Genomic DNA, 13,393 nt, shown 5'->3' with positions numbered 1-13,393 from the left:
AGAGGCAGAAAAGGTGGTGGAGACTTCAGCCTTGGCAGTGGTCACAGCAGTTGGCGGGCCACAGTGGCAAGCAGCTGCAGAAGTGGCAGAGAAGGCAGTTAAAGAGTTGCCTAGAACACCTCGGGGCGTAAATAGTGGGATCGGAGGTAGCTGAGGTGATGAAGACTGGAAGAAGGGCTCGGGTGAGCTGCCAAACTTTGAGGCAGAGGCTTGCCCGGGAACTACAACTGTAGCTGCCACTATTAGGGGCCCGTGGGTCCCGACACCCAAGACTTGATGACTGTAGCATTAGCGGAGACAAGGAGCTGCTGCTACCCATCGCCGCAGCCGAGATCCAGAGGTTACAACCTTTGCAGAGTGCTGAGCAGTGGTCAGAAAAGCCTGAGCACTTGAAGCACACATTCCTCTGCTTCTCGGGGCTTGGAGCCATAAGAGTTTGAAGCTGTCAGCCCAGCCCATAAGCTTTTGGGACTCGAAGTCCAGGGGTTTCTGACAGCAGAAGAGGCCCGCCCCACCAGGGCCCCCAGGCCCCACCCAATCTCCACTCTGATCCCCAGGGAGGGTGAGGCCCTCCATGGTGGATCTCCAGTGACTGTCATTTCATCCAGGGTAGGGCCTAGGCCTTCCCCCAAGAGTCCCTGCTAGAGAGCCTCCCATATTGTGGCATGGGCACTCAAAGTTTATTTGTACGCCAGGGGTAAATACTACCCAAGGCCCCACAGAGTACCTAGGTCTCCTCACTGACACCCACATTCAGGGGATCTGGGTCAGTCCCATGCTTTCCACACAGCTATCAATCTGGGGTCCAAGAGTTCCTCCTTGTTCAGGTCAACTGTTTCTGTGGGTTAAACCAGCCCACTCTTTCTGACACTGGGTTCCATGAGTTCAGTTCAGTGTTTGTTTGTGGGTGTCTGCCTCTGCTTCCTTCAGTCGCTGGATGAAGGCTCTGTTTCCCAGACTCTCTGGCAGTAGGATTGTATGCTGGCACTCCCCTGATTCATGTCTAAAATCCACAAATGAATGAATACACACCATGTTTCTCTTTTTGTGACTGGGTTACCTCACTCAGGATGTTTTTTTCTAGTGCCATCCATTTGGCTGCAAATTTCAAGATTCCATTGTTTTTTTTCCACTGAATAGTACTCCATTTTATAAATGTACCACGTTTTCTCTATCCACTCTTCAGTTGAGTGGCATCTAGGTTGTTTCCAAGTTCTGGCTATTACAAATAATGCTGCTATGAACATAGTGGAACAGACATCCTTGTTGTATGAATGTGCATCTTTTGGATATATGCCTAAGAGTGGAATTGCTGGGTCTTGTGGTAGACCGATTCCCATTTTCCTGAGGTATCTCCATACTGATTTCTAAAGTGGCAGTGGAGGAGTGTTCCCCTTTCTCCACATCCTCTCCAGAACAAACTGTCATTGGTGTTTTTGATTCTGACAGGAGTGAGATGGTATCTCAGAGTTGTTTTGATTTGCATTTCCCAGATGGCTAGGGAGGTTGAGCACTTTCTTAAGTGTCTCTCAGCCATTTTAAACTCCTCTACTGAGAATTCTCTAGTTAGTTCTGTACCCCACTTTTTGATTGGATCCTTTGGTGTTTTGGAGACTTGCTTCTTGAGTTCTTTGTAAATTTTGGAGATCAGCCCTCAGTCAGATGTGGGGTTTGTGAATATCTTTTCCCAATCTATGGGTTGCCTTTTTTCTCTTGCTGACTTTGTCCTTTGCCTTACAGAAGCTTCTCAGTTTCAGGAGGTCCCATTCATCAATTGTCGATCTTAGTGTCTGTGCTACTGGAGTTACGTTCAGGAAGCTGTCTCCTGTACCAATTCATTCAAGGGTACCTCCCACTTTCTCTTCTAAGAGGTTCAGTGTGGCTGGATTTATGTTGAGGTCTTTGATCCATTTGCATTTAAGTTTTGGGCATGGCAATAGACATGGATCTATCTGCAGTCTTCTACATGTCAGCCTCCAGTTATGCCAGCACCATTTGTTGAAGATGCTTTTTTCCATTGTATAATTTTAGCTTCTTTGTCAAAGATCAGGTGTTCACACTTGCATGGGTTAATGTCGGGGTGTTCAATTGGATTCCATTGGTCTATCTGACTATTTTTATACCAGTACCAAGGTGTTTTCAGGACTATAGCTCTGTAATAAAGCTTGAAGTCAGGGATGGTGATGCCTCTGGATGTTGCCTTGTTGAACAGGGTTGTTTTTGGCTATCCTAAGTCTTTTGTTTTTCCATATAAAGTTGATTATTGTTCTTTCAAGGTCTGTGAAGAATTGTGCTGGGATTTTAATGAGGATTACATTAGATCTATATACTGATTGCCATTTTTAGTATGTTGATCCCACCTATCCAAGAGCATGGGAGATTTTTCCATCTCTGGTGTCTTCTTTAATTTTTTTCTTTAAATACTCAAAGTTCTTGTGATAAAGGTCTTTCATTTGTTTGGTTAGGGTTACCTCAAGATATTTTATGTTGTTTGTGGCTATTGTAAAGGTCGATGTTTCTCTGATTTCTTTCTCAGCCCTTTTATTGTTTGTATATAGTAGGACTAATGATTTTCTTGAGTTGATCTTGTATCCTGTCACTTTGCTGAAAGTATTTATCAGCTGTAGAAGTTCCCTGGTAGAGTTTTTTGGGTCACTTATGTAAACTATCACATCATCTGCAAATAGTGAAAGTTTGACTTCTTCTCTTCCAATTTGTATCCCCTTGATCTCCTTTTGTTGTTGTATTGCTCTAGCTAGAACTTCAAGGACAATATTGAAGAAGTATGGAAAGAGTGCACAGCCTTGTCTTGTTCCTGGTCTTAGAGGAATCACGTTGAGTTTCTGTCCATTTAATTTGATGTTGGCTGTTGGTTTGCTGTATATAGCTTTTATTATCTTAAGGTATGTTCCTGTTATCCCAGATCTCTCCAAGACCTTTATCATGAAGGCGTGTTGGATTTTGTCAAAGGCTTTTTCAGCATCCAGTGAGATGATCATGTGATTTTTGTTTCTCAGCTTGTTTATATGGTGGATTATTTTGATGGATTTTCATATATTGAACCAACCCTGCATGCCTGGATGAGTTTTCTGATGTGTTCATGGATTCTATTTGCCAGTATTTTATTGAATATTTTTGCATCAATGTTCATGAGGGATACTGGTCTGAAGTTCTCTTTCTTAGTTGTATCTTTGTGTGGCTTGGGTATCAAGGTTATTGAAGCCTCATAGAAAGAGTTTGGCAAAGACCCTTCTGCTTCTATTGCGTGGAATACTTTGAGAAGAATTGGTATAAGCTGTTCTTTGAATTTCTGGTGGAATTCGAGGCCATTTGGCTCTGGGCTTTTTTTGGTTGGGAAACTTTTGATGACTGCTTCTATTTCCTTAGGGTTTATAGGTCTATTTAAATTGCTTACCTGTTCTTGATTTAATTTTGGCAAATGATATCTATCCAGAAAATTGTCCGGTTCCTTTAGATTTTCAAATTTTGTGGAATACAGGTTTTCAATGTATGACCTGATGATTCTTTGGATTTCCTCATTGCCCGTTGTTATGTCCCTCTTTTCATTTCTGATTTTGTTAGTTTGCATGTTCACACTCTGTCGTTTGGTAAGTTTGGTATCTTGTTGATTTTCTCAAAGAATCAACTCTTGGTTACATTAATTTTTTTGTATTGTTTTCCTAGTTTCTGCTTTATTAATTTCAGCCCTCAATTTTATTATTTCCTGGCGTCCACTCCTCCTGGGTGAATTTGCTTCTTTGTGTTCTAGAGCTTTCAGCTATGCTGTTAATTCTTTAGTGTAACTATTCTACAGTTCCTTCATGTGGGCACTTAGTGCTATGAACTTCAAAGTGTCCCATAGGTTTGGGTATGTTGTGTCCTCATTCTCATTGAATTCTAGGAAGTCTTTAATTTCTTTTTTTATTTCCTCTTTGACCAAGGAATGGTGCAATTGTGCATTATTCGACTTCCATGAGTTTATAGGGTTTCTACAATTTGTGTTGTTGTTCAATTCTAATTTTAACGATTGGTGGTCTGATAAGGTGCATGGAGTTATTCCATTTCTTTTTTTTTGTACTTGTTGAGCTTTGCTATGTTTCCAAGTATGTGGTCTATTTTTGAGAAGGTTCCACATGGCGCTGAGAAGAAGGTATATTCTTTTTTATGTGGATGAAATGTTCTATAGATGTCTGTTAATACCAATTGGGTCATAACTTCTATTAGTTCCTTTGCTTCTTTGTTAAGTTTCTGTCTGGGAGTCTTGTCTAGTGGTGAGAGTGGGGTGTTGAAATCTCCCACTATAAGTGTGTGGGACTTTATATGTGATTTGAGTTTTAGTAGTGTTTCTTTTATGAACATAGGTGCCTTTGTATTTGGAGCATAGATGTTCAAAATTGAAACTTCATCTTGGTGGATTTCTCCTGTGACATATATCAAGTGCCCTCCTTCATCTTTTTTGACCGATTTTATTTTAAAATCTAATTTGTTAGATATTAGGATTGCTACGCTACCCCGCTTGTTTCTTGGGTCCATTAGATTGGAAAGTCTTTTCCCAACCCTTAACTCTGAGGTAATGTCTGTCTTTGAGGCTGAGGTGTGTTTCTTGTATGCAGCAGAAGGATGGGTTCTGTCTTTGAATCCAGTCTGTTAGACTGTGTCTCTTTATGGACGAGTTAATATTGAGGGATATTAATGACCATTGATTGCTATTTCTTGTTTGTTTTGGAATAGTTGATGGTGGTGGAATTGTATGTGGATTTCCACCTCTTTTCTTTTGGCTGTTGGTAAGATGGGATTATCTATTGCCTATGTTTTTCTGGTTATAGTTAAATTCCTTGGGTCACAGTTTTCCTTCCAGAACTTTCTGTAGGACTGAATTAGTGGGTGCATATTGTTTAAATCTGTTTTTGTCATGGAATATCTTGTTTTCTCCATCATAGTGATTGAAAGCTTTGCTGAGTATAGCAGTCTGGACTGTCATTCATGGCCTCTTAGTGTTGATAGAATATCTATCCAGGACCTTCTGGCTTTCAGAGTTTCCATAGGGTATAATTCTGATAGGTTTGCCTTTGTATGTTATTTGACCTTTTTCCTTAGCTGCTCTTAATATTCTTTCTTTATTCTGTATGTTTGGGTTCTTGATTATTATGTGGCAAGGGTTTTTTTTTATGGTCCACTCTATTTGGTGTTCTGTAAGCTTCTTGTACCTTCATTGGCATGTCTTTCTTTAGGTTGGGAAAGTTCTCTTCTATGATTTTGCTGAATCTGTTTTCTGCCCCTTTGAGGTGGTTTTCTTCACTTTCTTCTATGCCTATTATTCTTAGATTTGGTCTTTTCACAGTGTCCCATATTTCCTGGATATTTTGTTAGGGATTTGTTGGACTTAAGATTTTCTTTGGTCAATGAGTCTATTTCCTCTAGTGTATCTTCAACACCTGAGATTCTCTCTTCCATCTCTTGCATTCGGTTGGTTATGCTTGTATCTGTAGTACCTGACTGTTTGCCCAGCTTTTCTATTCCCAGCATTCCTTCAGACTGTTTTTTATTATCTCTATTTCAGCTTTCAACCCTTGCACTGTTTGAATTTTTTCTTGCAATTTTTGCTGTCTTTTCCTCCCTTTCTTACATTTGTTGGATTTTTTTTTGTTTTTTTTCTTCCATTTCTTGCATTTTTTGTTTTTTTTTTCTGCCATTTCTTTAAGGGATTTTCTCATATCCTCTTTGAGGGCCTCTATCATTTTCATAAAGTTGTTTTTAAGGTCTTTTTCTTCTACTTCATCTGCATCGGGCTGTTCAGGTCTTGCTGGCTCTCCTCTTTCATGGATGGAGGCGGTCCTATTACCAGGGCCTTGGCAATCTTTGGGTAGGCTGACCCTGTCGGGATGGGATTTGCGAGAGGAATGCCACAAGAGTATTGGACCTACTCGCACCCACTGCAAGGGAGCAGTGGTCACATTCCCACCAGGAGAGGAAGAGACTCCTTCTGCACCCACTGGAAGAAATGATGGGAAGGAGAAAATATAAAAAGACACCCGGCAACAGAAAAACCAATATGACACCACTCTACACCAGCGACAACCCGAAGGAGGCGAAAATGCTCAGACATGGTGAATGCGGGACAATACGGGTAATGGTGATGCTCTCAGGGGAACAGGGAAGCCACTTAAACCTGCTGTCTTCTCCTTGCTGTCGTTACTGCAGCAAAACGAGTAATTACATGTCTTGTGGGAATCAAGATTCACCAGACTCAGTGAAAGATTACATGAAATTTATTCGGAGAGATTACACTTACAAAGAGGCGGGTGGCTGCCACAGGCCCCACTTCCAAGGATCCTCCCAGTTCCTCCCTGGGACCCCACTAGCAGCAAGAGAGAGAGCTTTGGCGTCTGCCATCCCAGATTTGGTCCTGTCCTCTGGCACATCCTCAGCTGTGACCACGCCCACTTGGGTGTGGCCAGTGCTATAGGCATGGGCGTCGGGGGTTATCTCACTACAATAACAGAATTTATCATCTCAACCATCTCAGCACGCACAGAGTAGAAAGGCTGAGTATATATGCCCGTGACTTTCAGAAACAATCCCGAAGATTTTTTTTTTTTGTCTTGCGAAAGGGAAACTCTATGCCATTAAACCAGAAGTCCTTTTCCTGTTGCTGCGGCAAAAAAATCCTCTGTCGAAAGCCGCTCCAGGGATATTTTAACTCACGGTTCAAGCCCATCAAGGCACTAGGAGGTTGAGCAGCTTCCTGCATCACATCCACTGTCAGAGGCAGAGAGGGGAGGTTGCACGTGGGGTGGGGCTACTACTCAGCAGTCTCTCTCAGTTTACACAGTCTAGGCTCTAGGGCAGAGAGAGCCGCTGCCATTCACAGGGGCTGTGTCTTCTCACTTCAGATAAGGCAGTCAAGTTCATCTGCTGCAGGCATGCCCAGGGGTGCTTTGAGATCCTAGATTCTGGCAAGTTGACAACTTGACACCCAAACGCATCACCTTTAAGCTGTACCTGCTGTCTGCATACACTCACGAAGGTGTTGTTTTACAAAATGTATTCAGCCCAGCTTTAAAGGCTCCCGCGGTGTTTTAAACAATTGCAATACTTTAAAAGTCCAGAATCTCTGGGCTGTGAGATCCTATAAAACCTGTAAACATGATACGCATCCCCAACATAAAAATGGCACAGGGTTAAACATTCTCATTCCAAATGGAAGAATCGGGGCATAACATGGTGTGATCATACCAAAGCAAAACCAAAGTCCAGCGTGGCAAACATGAAGTCCTGCTGTTGTTCTCAGACTCTGAACCTCCAAAATCACCAAGAGATCCTATCCGATGCAAAAGCAAAGGGTCTTTCTAATTTACGAGTTAACTTGGATCCTCCGTCCATCCATCCATCCGACACAGAGGGTAGAGTAAGAGGGACCCCAGCAGCAGTGGGGCAGGGCATATATTGGAATAGAGCAAGGGGAGTGTCTGGGGGTCTGCTAGTTGCATAGCAACAGGCTCCTGCCGTTTCTTGTGTGCTCATTTGCATCCCCATAGTTGCAAAATGTATCCTTTTATTTTCTGATCACTTGTGCATCTCTCTCTCTCTCTCTCTCTCTCTCTCTCTCTCTCTCTCTCTCTCTCTCTCTCTTTCTTTTTTTGTGGAGAGGAGGATGGGGAACGGATGACCTAACTTTTGCTCAGATTATTTGAGTTTCAAAAACTGCTCTAGGCATTCAATCTCTATTTAATGCTACCCAAGCACGTTCTCATTTACTTTTCTCTTCCCTTATTTGCCCTTTTACTTATTTATTTTACTTTTTACCCAGTACTCACATGGTTGTGAACAAGATATGCTAACGGAAATCCGCGGTGAGAGCGCCTCCTGCTGGTTGTGTTTTCCTCCATGTGGCTTGCAGTGACTTCTGGCGGCTGGGGATATGGCTAAGGTGATGTTGAATTGTAATGTGTTTTGTCTGGCTTAATCGGGGCTATGATTTGAATATGGTGGGTTTTTTTTTCTCCTCCAAAATGCATGCTGAGATTTAATCCTCACACACACTAATACATGGACCAGCAGTGACTAGGTTCACTCCTCGTGAATCAGTTAATCCCTCCTTGTGATCAACAGATTAATAGGCTGGCGAGTTAACGAGATGCCTCGAGAGTGTTACAAAGCCTTTGGCATAATGCCTCACATGATGAGATGCTCTTTGCCACTTTGGGATTCTGCCAGAAACAAGGCTATCTGTCACCAGGTATGGTTCTCCAACACTGAACCAGACCACGAATGAAAACAAACCTCTCGACCATCGCATGGTGTGCAGTCTGTGGTATTGTACAATGAGAAACAGAGAGCGCAGTGTGGATCGGCACATCAGCGGTTTGTGGTCAGTTCCACACATGAGTTCACTGTCGGCCATATCGGGTGGCATTCAGAAGAAATACTAGCTTTCCCTGGGCTGTAAATGGGAACGTGCTTGGTAGCATTAAATGGGTAGAGATTGAACACCTGGAGCAGAAACTTTAGAACTAGAGCCCATGTTTCACAGCAGGGGGAGTATGTGGACAGGACAAAAGAGGCAAGGTTTGACATCTACAGAGTCAGAAACTACTCTGTGGGGAAACCTGGGAACAGCATACAACATGCAGGCAGCCTGAGTGGTGGAAAGTGTCAACTAGGCAACTCAGTTGGGCTTTCTTCCAGGCAGCTTGGATGGTCGTCTGTCTGTCTCTTCCAGGCAGCTTGGATGGTCTCTGTCTGTCTCTTCCAGGCAGCTTGGATGGTCTGTCTGTCTCTTCCAGGCAGCTTGGATGGTCTGTCTGTCTCTTCCAGGCAGCTTGGATGGTCTGTCTGTCTCTTCCAGGCAGCTTGGATGGTCTCTGTCTCTTCCAGGCAGCTTGGATGGTCTCTGCCTGTCTTTTCCAGGCAGTTTGGATTGTCTGTCTGTCTCTTGAAGGCAGCTTGCATGGTCTCTGTCTGTCTCTTCCAGGCAGCTTGGATGGTCTGTCTGTCTCTTTCGGGCAGCTTTAATGTCTCTCTCTCTTTTCCAGGCAGCTTGAATGGTCGGTCTGTCTTTTCCAGGCAGCTTGGATGGTCTGTCTGTCTTTGCCAGATAGCTAGGCTTGTTGAACATTTTCTATGCAGCTCCAGTGGACTGAGACTGTCCCTCAGTAGCCCTTACTGTTTATGTATGCTTGAGGGAAGAGCCTGCTGAATGAATCTGGTCAGTTTCAGGATCTTCTGGAGTTTAAAAGGCTTCCCTTTGGGATGCAAAGTTTTACCTCCTTTTAGAAAAACCAGTGTCTTAATAAACTTCCGTGCAAAAGTAAAGGCTTTATCTCATAGGATATCACTACACAATATGGTATCATCAAAGCCACTAATAGGGGAGAAACCACCAAGCAGTTTCCAAAAAAAAAAAAAATGAGAACCATGCGTTGTGGTATCATCATCACACTACTGTTGTCACTGGTGACATCTTGTCTTCCTCACCTTGATTCCCTCCCCCTCCTAAAAAGAACGCTTGAATTTTTTTAAAGTACTTTTTTTGTTTTTGTTTTTGTTTTTTGTTGTTGTTGTTTTTTTTTTTTTTTAGTTGCCTGCATAAAGGCACAAATGTGAGAGAAAACAGTTCGGGAGAAGACAGATTTGACCTTGGATATTTGGGGGCTGCCTACTACAAGTTTCTTTAACCCTGAAGTTACAGCTGTCTCCTCTTAAAAAAAAAAACAGATTGCCCAGGTGTTGGTGTCCCATGCCTTTAATGCCAGCACTCAGGAGGCAGAGGCAGGCGGATCTCTGTGAGTTCGAGACCAGCCTGGTCTATAAGAGCTAGTTCCAGGACAGCCTCCAAAGTCACAGAGGAACCCTGTCTCGAAAACACAAAACAAAACAAAAAAACCAGAGCATATTATGCACAGCTCATATCCTGGCACTCTTTGAGTGAAACAGTATTTAAACATAGAGCCTGGTTAGTATTTAATGAGTGGAAAGCTTGTGACTTGTACTTTGTTACAAACCACAGAACATTCTAGCTTTCTCAAAACCCAGTCATGTCCACTGGATGGTGGGGGAGTAGAGAGATTAGGGAAATATTGGTCAAAAGAATCAAAAGGCGCCTTAGGCAGGTGAAGTGAAAGAGACATCTTCACACGGTGTGATCAAATATCCTGTAGCAGCACACACAGACATACACTGACACATGCGCAGACACACACACAGACACACACATATACACAGATACATACACACAGAGACACATACAGACACAGACACAAATGTAAAGGGAGGCCTTTTTCCTTGAGAGAAGCCTTCCCGCCAGCCTGGTTCTAGAGCCGCATTAGTCCCATATATTAATTATGAAGCTGTTGGCCTTGCTTGTTTCTTACTGGATAGCTCTGACTGAAGTAATTATCCCATAATTGTTAATCTAAGTATTTCTCTTACCGGAGAGGTTTCTGGGCTTCCTACCCCATGGCGTTACATCTCGACTCTCTTTGTTTCTCCTTCCCAGAGTTCTCCTGGACTCCTAGTCCCACCTATCCATATTCCTATTGGCCCAACAGTGCTTTATTGACATAATCACAGGACTTCCCACATTACACACACACACACACACAGACACACACATACACACAGATACATACACACAGAGATACATACAGACACACACACACACAGGCGCACACATACAGACACAGACACACACAGAGAGACACACATACACACCCACACAGTAAGGTAGTGACGGGGGCTCCCCAGGACTCACTGACTACCTAGACCATTTGATGAGTTCTAGGCTAGGAAGAGACCTGATTCAAAAAAACAAAAAAAAAGTGGACACTGCTTGAGAAATGAAACTCAAACTTGTCAACGTTGTTCTTAGGTCCCTACACGTGCACACACACACAAACACACACACACACATACACACACATACACACATACACACAGACATACACTTTGAGTGGGCTGGACAGGCATGCATCAACTTCATTTTATATATGATAATATGAAGCTGGTCGAATTTTTTTAAAGATTTATTTATTATGTATAGAGTGTTCTGCCTGCATGTCAGAAGACTGCCGTCTTTATAGAAGATTGTGAGTCACCATGTGGGTGCTGGGACTTGAACTCAGGACCTCTGGAAGAGCTCTTAAACTCTGAGCCATCCCTCCAGTCCCCAAGGTGAATGACTTTCAAGGTCACCCGGTTTGTAAGTGGTAGACCTTGGATTAGAACCACAGGGATCCGGAAGTTTGACAGAGAATCACGATTAACTAGATGGTGACTGAAGCCCAGATTTCTAGGCTCTACTCTCAGAGTTTTTAATTCAGTCAGTCTCAGGTAGGAGCAAGAATTCTCATTTCCTGCCAGAGCTCTAGGGGTGCTGAGGCTGCTAGCCTTGGAACCACACTTGGGAAATGTCTGAGCTAGGCCAAATCAATTGTTCTCAGCACACCTGATTTCCAGAATGGTCTAAAAGCTAAGTTCCTAAAGTGCCTGGGGTCAGTGTGGCTCAACCTGATAACACTTGGTTACATCTAATTTTTTTTTTGAAGTCTCTGTGCCATTTTTTATTTGGAAATGTTAGAATTTGGAAGACTATAGATAGGTCTTCTTCTCTCCTCTAAACCATAGAATTAATACTAAATATTTGTACGATTAGCTATAACGAGAAAAACTATAGCCTTGATCTTAAAATTTTTCTAGTTTATGATCCAAGGCTTTCTGCTACCGCTTACCAAAAACTGTCAGTACGGGCTGGCAAATAATTGAGGGTGACAATGGCTGAAGATCCCCCCCACCCCACCCTGGTGACACACTTCCTCCAATAAGCCACACCTACTCCAACAAGACCACACCTCCTGTGAGCCTATAGAGGCCATTTTCATCCAAACCACCACAAGAGCTAAAACCCTGTACTTAAAAATGTATCGCTGTTTCCTTTCACCAGCAGAAAATTTGCTGTCTTGTTGTTTAGGAATCTACTATATCATTTATTGATATTTTATGATGCAATTAAAAAGGCTACCTAGGATTTGTTTGCAAGCATTCCCCCTCCTCCTTTCCCTGGGTTTCAGTGTGGTGTGTTACTTCTGGGAAGCCCCCTCATTCTTGCTATGCTGAAGCCTGTTGCTCATTTCTTATACACTCTACCAACAGCCATCAGCACAAAGTATTATCCCAGGGTGATGTGATTTTTTTCATATATACATACGTGTGTGTGTGTGTGTGTGTATAAAACCCACAGCCGGGCATGGTAGTATACGCCTTTAATCACAGCACCCAGAGGCTGAGGCAAGCAGAACTCCATGAGTTCAAGGCCTGGTCTACAGAGTGAGTTCCAGGACAACCAGGGATATGTAGGGAAACCCTGTCTTGAAAAAAACAAACAAACAAAAACCAACTAAACAAACAAAACAAAAACCCACATAATTCTTTTAAAACCACATAAGTACTACAATACTTTTGTTGGTGCCATTAGTTATAAATGGATCATAACTATTTTCTTTTTGCAACTCATAAGTTCATAGATAAGAATTGTTGAATATTAATTATTACTATTATCCATTTACTATCAGTGTGCAGTTAATAATATTTCAGGTTCAAGGAACTAAATTACAAACAACATATTATATACTGTAAGGCTTATGGCACACTGTTGCCTCTATTGTGTTTAGAGCTCACAAAACGTCTCTAAGAAATCCCAAATACTTGCAAAATATCACTGCAGTTATTGATTGATGGGTTGACTGATTAATGGGTTGATTGATTTTCCTGCTCTGGAACTCATTCTGTGGATCAGGCTGGCCTTGAACCCGGAGATTTCCTCCTTCCTCTGCCTCGTGGATGCTGGGATTCAAGGTGAGTACCACCATGTCCTGCTACCACTGCATGCATTCTCATAGCACTAGTCTTTAATCGAGATATTGTTTCTGAAAATTTCATCCACGTATATAATGTACTTCTTATCATGTGCGTTTCCCATCGCCATCTCTTGTCTTCTTCCCCCTCTGGCTAAACCCCTTCATCTTTTCAAGTAGTCCCTCGTCTGCTCTTGTCTTTTTTTTTTTTTTTCATTTGCTTGTTTTCATGACCCAGAATTTAATGAGGGTTGCTTGCCTGAGCGTGGGTGGAGAGCTATCCACTAGAGCGTGGGACCTACACAATTGAATAAGATGTCTTCCCCTTCCCTAGTAATCAATAATTGCCAATGGCAACTCAGGGAGGCATGGGGGCCTAAGGAAGCCCTGTTCCACCTTTGACAAAATGTTATCAGGTCATCTTGTGTCAGGTAACCATGCTGCTGTGAGTTCACGAGTGCAGTGGCCCTGTGTCTGGAAGACAGCATTCCACAGAACTCCTCTCCATCCACACATTCTACATTCATCCCTTCTGTCCTCTC

This window comes from Mesocricetus auratus, unplaced genomic scaffold, assembly GCF_017639785.1.
Source record: "Mesocricetus auratus isolate SY011 unplaced genomic scaffold, BCM_Maur_2.0 Super-Scaffold_15014, whole genome shotgun sequence".
NCBI classification, from domain to species: Eukaryota; Metazoa; Chordata; class Mammalia; order Rodentia; family Cricetidae; genus Mesocricetus; species Mesocricetus auratus.
The sequence above is the reverse complement of the archived record's forward strand: the minus strand, read 5'-3'. Positions refer to the sequence as shown.